Source organism: Gekko japonicus, unplaced genomic scaffold, assembly GCF_001447785.1.
Source record: "Gekko japonicus isolate JY-2015 unplaced genomic scaffold, Gekko_japonicus_V1.1 scaffold2571, whole genome shotgun sequence".
In the NCBI taxonomy this organism is placed as follows: Eukaryota; Metazoa; Chordata; class Lepidosauria; order Squamata; family Gekkonidae; genus Gekko; species Gekko japonicus.
The window spans coordinates 196,633-203,577 of NW_015172084.1; positions in this window are offsets into that span (position 1 = coordinate 196,633).

A 6,945-nucleotide genomic window follows, 5' to 3' on the forward strand; every position below is an offset into this window, starting at 1 on the left:
AATGCACCGCCATCGCCATACAAATTGCTTTTAGTAATTATGTTGTGTTTTATGTTGATATTTATATTGCTGATTTTATCTGTTGTAATATTATGCAAGCGGCCCTGAGGCTACTCCGGCAGGGAGGGCGGGGAAAGGAAGGAAGGAAACAAACCCTGCAGAAGATAATAATTCGTATCAGGTATGGAGGATGCACTTTTAATAAAATAATGGTTAAGAGTTAAACACAAAGAAACTACACAGGAACAGGCCAATTTAAAGCCAGACAATGACAAAGGCAGCTTGAGGCATTCGATTTTGGGCCAAGCTACAATGCTGAGTGAATCCCAATAGTAAGACCCACTATCCAAGTAAATAATCTCAGAGCCTTGTTAGTTTGAGTCTGAAGGCACTTTCTCCAAAGTTCGATTACATACCAATTTTTACTTTAGTTGAGGGCAGGAAAATAAACACCACAATCTCAGACAACCTTATCTCACAGTACAATTTGAGATTAGATTAAGCATTCATCACGTAGGACAACTCACATTTCTCAAAGTGAATTTATTATCAGTAATATCTTAAAGTCATTACTACCCTAAAAGCCTGTTCTTGAACACCATGGCTGTGAAGATCAGAACCTAAATTTATTTGTGTTTTTTTTTTCAAGTTATTGTCTTGAATTACTGTCTCCTTAATTCTAGGGATGTGTGAACTCCTTTGGGTCCATACTTCCTTGCCATCACCAGTTGTGAATATGCTACCAACTTACTGGATTGACTGATTTCTGAGCCATTTGACAGACTTCACTGGGTAGTTGGACAATAACATGCACATACAGAGGTCATTTCGGGGGGGAACGCGGGGGATCGCAGTTCCCCCGGGTGAGGTACGGGGGGCGGGGCACATGACGAACCCCGCCCCCTGCTTCTGGCCGCCCTGCTTCCGGCCCTCATTCAGCCAGGAGGAGGCAGGAGAAGAGGGAGGGTAAGTTGCTTCCTCCCTGCCTCTCCCCACCCCTGCCTGCCTGGGGCCAGGGAGGGCCTTCTTGCCTGGGGCCAGGGAGGGCCTTCGCGGGGCTTCCTTGCACTCCCGCTGGCCTTGCAGGTCCACCGCCGGGCTCGGCAGTGGAGCTGCAAGGCTGCCGGCGGCAGCCGGGACCGTTGGGTGCAGGGTGTGTGGCCTTATGACACACTTCCGGTGATGTCAGGGGGTGTGGCATATGCTAATGAGTTTTGCTAATGAGTTCCCCTAGCTCTTTTTCTACGAAACGACCCCTGTGCACATACATTATGCTTTCATGCACGCACATTGTCTCTCACAGCCCAATGGCTCTGCTGCCCAGGCATGATTCTTTTCCTTTCAAGGAAATTTAAATCTTCCAAAATAAATTAGTTTTAAAGTTGCTCTTACCTTTCACTGTTTATCAGTACTGATTTGTAACTATAGCCAGCAGCATGTGTGGTTCAGCATAGGTTTTGTGCCCATGCGGTTTTGTAAAAGACCCAAAGGGTTTGTAGTTTCCCATAAAACAAATAACGATCATGGAAAACAAAGGGAATGGATAAAATATGGCCTCTGCAAGTAGAATAAGGCCGTAAACCTTGTTCCTGGGAATAAGCTCATTGAGTAGAAGGGGACATACATCTTAATAGACCTGCTCAGAAATGGGCTGAAAAGGCCAAAACACCCCTGAAACCCCCTCCCCATATCACATGCCCTGATGGAAAAGTACTCATGGGGGCTTGTAGCACTGGCCACTTCATGACTTCTCCAGGCCTAGCGGCAGAAAGGAGTGAATTGCCACCCACATAATTCCTAAGGCTGGGAGGTGGTGGCCACGGCTTCACTCAGCTGGGCCCAGTGGCAGCCAACACTTTACTCAGGTGGGCCTGGCAGCTCTGATCATGCCACTCAGATAGGACAGGCAGCAGCCATTCCACTACTCAGCCATTTCTAGCAGCCGCCGCCACTGTATCATTCACCTGGGCCCACCGGTGGCAGCAGTGATGGCCACTGCATGATTTTGCAACTTGTACAGACTTTAAATGGAGAGGCTGCTGGGCAGGGAAGGAGGGTGTTATGTACGTGGACCGCCTCCAGGGGTCCGCGGACAGGCTAGAGCTTGGATCAGGAAACAAAGGAAACTTCGGATCCTGGATTCCCTAGCCCCAACCAATAGCCACCTTGGCGGGACATTTAAACCCTCCAATGGGAGTGGGGGGGTTGCTGGTGGATATGTATATAGTTGGCCCTGCTGGCCGTTAGAATTCGTCTTTGTCTGTGTTAAGTACAATAAACGTGTGCTACAGCATGTCGTCGTCCGAGTCCTCCATGCGGCGAACCCAGTACTTTTCAGAGGGAAAGATGAAGAAAGACTGGGGAGAACAACTAAAGGTGGGAAGGAGAGAAGGAAGCAGGAAAGGGCGGCTGTGGGGGCTGCCAGGGGATTAAAAGCAGAAATAGTGGGAGAGGGGATACAAGGGGGAATGAGATCTATTATTTGTTTATTCTGCTTAGAAAAAAATTATACAGTCTCTCAAGGAACTTGCCCGAGATGCCCCCTGCAAGTCCTTGCAGGTCCCGTGCTTGTTCATACTACTCCCAAGGATCATCATTCCATTCCAGGGACTGTTATTGCAGAGTTTGGGAACTTAGATTGCAGTCCTGACCAGTCTACTCAGATGTCTGTTCCCCATTATTCCCAGGACCAAGGACTGTATTGTTTATTTATATATTTAGAATATTTCTATGCTTCAGAGGCAGCTTACAATTAAAATCACAATATTAAAATCAAGCCACTAAAAATAAGTGATTGGACATAAGAAGTGGCAAATCAAGCTTGTGGAGAAATACATTTTTCTTTGGAAGTCTGGACTCAAGGCGAAGGTTTTGTTCAGTCCAGACCTTGGATGGCCACCTATGTCCAGATGCCTCAGAGGGCAGAACAGAACAGGAACTGCAGGTCAGAGTGGGGCTGTTCCACCACAAACCAACTCAGCCGAGCATGACACTATTAGCCGTAAAGAGCTAGGGACAAGACTAGGCACGGTGGGCTGCACTTCAAAGCACCTTGTCCACTTCATCAGGCCTCACCAACCGAAAGTCGTCCATACAGCTAGGACCAGACTGTGCTTCAATAACATCCCAAGACTGAGCCAGTCCAACTGTGGATGTGAACAATTTTAGCCGCAAAATGCATTGCAAAGGAACCACAGCAGGCTTGTATGTTTGTTGGGTCAACATCCTTTGGGCTTGAGATAAAGCACCTTCACAATCTGGAAAAGATCTGCTGGACAACCTCATGCAGGCACAATGGTGGCAGAAAAGTGAGCTCACTTCACTGCTATTATCGACACAGAGTAGGCACGATAATGTGTTCTTGCTTGGGTTTGGTTGCATACACGTCAAGTTTTTTTTTTCCACTTGCACTCTAATCACCCCTCCTCCCCATCTACAAAGCCTAGGTTGTGGTTGTACAAGGAAGCCTGGGGGACAAAGCTGAGAGATATCCACCCCTCCCTCTTTCTTCACCTACCCAGGTTTCTATGATACATACCAGTTTGGCCTCCTCACCCAGTATTAAGTCCTGGATGACAGATGCTTTCTTTTGAACCAACCTGGCTTTCAACAGTAGCAGCGGCACTTTTAGGCTTGATAGGTGATCAGTAAGATTTCCAGGGTTCCTTTGGTTGAGAAAAGGACTAGAAGAATGGATAGGCACAACTGCTGATCTTTTCTTTCCCTTACCTGGCCCGTCCTTCCCTTGCAATATTTCAGTGGAGCCTGTTCAAGTTGATTGGCTCCCTTTATACCCTATGGGAGCTTTAGACAGCTCCCACTGTTTCCATTGGGCATTCTTTTCATTTTTTTCAGTATATCCCCTCACCAAGGAGCAGTCTTATTTGCATCAGTGTGTGTGTACAAGGCAAGGAGTTTCTTATCTTGCAAAGTAGTAGAGTTCCTCCAGAGTGTGAGTGGGGAAGTCCCCAAGTCACATCTTCTCAAAAATCTCTTTTGTTTCCTTGTGAGCCTCTTAGAAACTTTTGGTCCTTTCTATATCAAAGCTGCTTCTCCTCTATCAGACGGTAATTATCAGTAAAATATTGGAAGCAGCTGAAATTGATAAACTGACTTTTTACTTAAAGGATAAGACAGAAGAACAATTTGAAAGAACATGGTCAAGGTTCTATAGTTGGGTCGAAAAACAGGGAAGAAAATAAATTTCAAATCATGGTCTAATTAAAAAGGGGGCCTTTTTCTTATTATAGTACTAAAAATGAGGGAACAAAAATAATTGTGGGTTTTTTTGTGTGTGGGTGTGTTTTCTGGTAAATTATATTGAAAAAGACAGAAACAGTCCTAGAAAAAATATTATACATTATGTTCCAGTATTATATGGGTAATGAGGCTAGCATACCCCCACCCCCACTCTGTTTTATTTCATGTGTATGTTTTTTGATGGTTTTTGTTTTCGGTTCAAAAATAAATAATCTGGAAGGGGGGAAGAAAGTTGACACCCATTGACAACAGTGAAACTTTAAAAGGCCAAGGCAGCATCAGCACTGAGGTCCACCTGGGGCACATTCTCTAATATTGCCACTTCTGTTGCCTGCAAGGGAGAGCAGAAGCTCATAGCTGGGTGCCATGCTGCCACAGCCTTTTAAATGCCCTTCCATTGCTGTTAATGGTTGCTCCAGAGGCCAGGTCCACTGCCCATTGTAATCAATGTGGTGGATCTAGCTTCTGGAACCAGTTCTACCATACATTGGGGGGGGGGATAATGGAAGGTCAGTTAGGAAGGTCCATAGGTCCGTTGTACCCCCGTTGATTCCAATGGATGGTAGACCTGGTGTCTGGACTTGGAGACCAGGTCTACCCCTAAATGAGGCTAGCATACCCCCACCCCCACTCGGTTTTATTTCATGTTTATATGTTTTTTGTTGGTTTGTCTTGTTTTCGGTTCAAAAATAAATGATCTGGGAGGGGGGAAGAAAACTGACACCCATTGACAACAGTGAAACTTTAAAAGGCCAAGGCAGCATCAGCACTGAGGTCCACCTGGGGCACATTCTCTAATATTGCCACTTCTGTTGTCTGCAAGGGAGAGCAGAAGCTCATAGCTGGGTGCCATGCTGCCACAGCCTTTTAAATGCCCTTCCATTGCTGTTAATGGTTGCTCCAGAGGCCAGGTCCACTGCCCATTGTAATCAATGTGGTGGATCTAGCTTCTGGAACCAGTTCTACCATACATGGGGGGGGGGTGAGAGAATGGAAGTAGGCTTGATGTCCATAGGTCAGTTGTACCCCCATTGATTCCAATGGGTGGTAGACCTGGTATCTGGACTTGGAGACCAGGTCTACCCCTAGGAGTTGGACTGGCTTCCAGAGGGCAGGTCTTCCATCCATTAACAACAGTGAAGCTTTAAACTTCAAAAGGTATTGAAAGGGCTATGGCAGTATCAATGCCATGGCCCAGCTGGGCAAGCTTTCACTCTCATGGCTCCTGCCTCTACTCCCTCGTTGCCCCTGTGCTGTGGGGCTGCAGCTGGCTCTCTTCCCTTCCAACATACATTCATATGACCTGAAATTTTGGGAAATTTTTCATTAATCCTGATATCTCAGGAGTATTTTGGCTCATTTCAAGTATTCCCAATCTGAAATTGCTGGAGAAAGCAAGAGAGTACCAGAAAAACATTCTACTTCTGCTTCATTGACTATGCTAAATGTTGTGTCTGCTGACCGGCACAGGGCTAGCGATTATCCCAGAGCTTGCCTCTGAGAGAACAATAGGGACTAGGCTCCTAGTCCCTCCACTAGGGGAGCCAATGGGAACCGTGGCGGGAGATTCAAACCCACCAACGGGACCCAGGGGTGTGTCCCCAGGGGTGTATATAGTTGGCCAGCCGGCCGTTAGTCTCTTGTCTTGTTGTGTACCAATAAAGCGTGCTATGCACTGTGCCAGTAGTTATCTTTCGTCCATGCGGCAAACCCACCACCCAATACTAAAGCCTTTGACTTTGTGGATCACAACAAACTATGGCAGGTCCTTAAAGAGATGGGAGTACCAGACCACCTCACATGTCTCTTGAGAAACCTGTATAAGGGTAAAGAAGTGACAGTTAAAACCGGATATGGAACAACTGATTGGTTTAGCATAGGAAAAGGAGTGCGACAAGGATGTATATTGTCATCTTGCTTATTTAATATATATGCAGAGTACATCATGTGAAATGCTGGCCTGGATGAATCACAAGCACGAATTAAGATTGCTGGGGAAAAGATCAACAACCTCAGATATGCAGACGATACCACTCTAATGGCAGAAAGTGAAGAGGACCTTAAGAGCCTCTTGCTCAGGGTAAAAGAGGAGAGCGCAAAAGTGGGCTTGAAGCTCAACATCAAAAAAACTAAGATCATGGCATATGGCCCCATCACTCCTTGGCAAATAGAAGGGGAAGTCGTGGAAGTAGTGACAGACTTCACGTTCCTGGGATCCCAGATCACCGCAGACTGTGACAGCAGCCATGAAATTAAAAGACACCTGCTCCTTGGGAGGAAAGCGATGGCGAACCTAAACAGCATGATAAAAAGTAGAGACATCACCCTGCCAACAAAAGTCCGCATGGTCAAAGCAATGGTATTCCCAGTAGTCATGTATGGCTGCGAGAGTTGGACTATAAGGAAGGCCGAGCGCCGAAGAATAGATTCTTTTGAACTATGGTGCTGGAGAAGACTCTTGAGAGTCCCTTGGACTGCAAGGAGATCAAATCAGTCAATCCTAAAAGAAATCAACCCTGACTGTTCCCTGGAAGGCCAGATAATGAAACTGAAGCTCAAATACTTTGGCCACCAAATGAGAAGGGAGCACTCCCTGGAGAAGACCCTGATGCTGGGAAAGATTGAAGGTCAAAGAAGACGGGGACGGCAAAGGATGAGATGGTTAGACAGTGTCATAGATGCAAC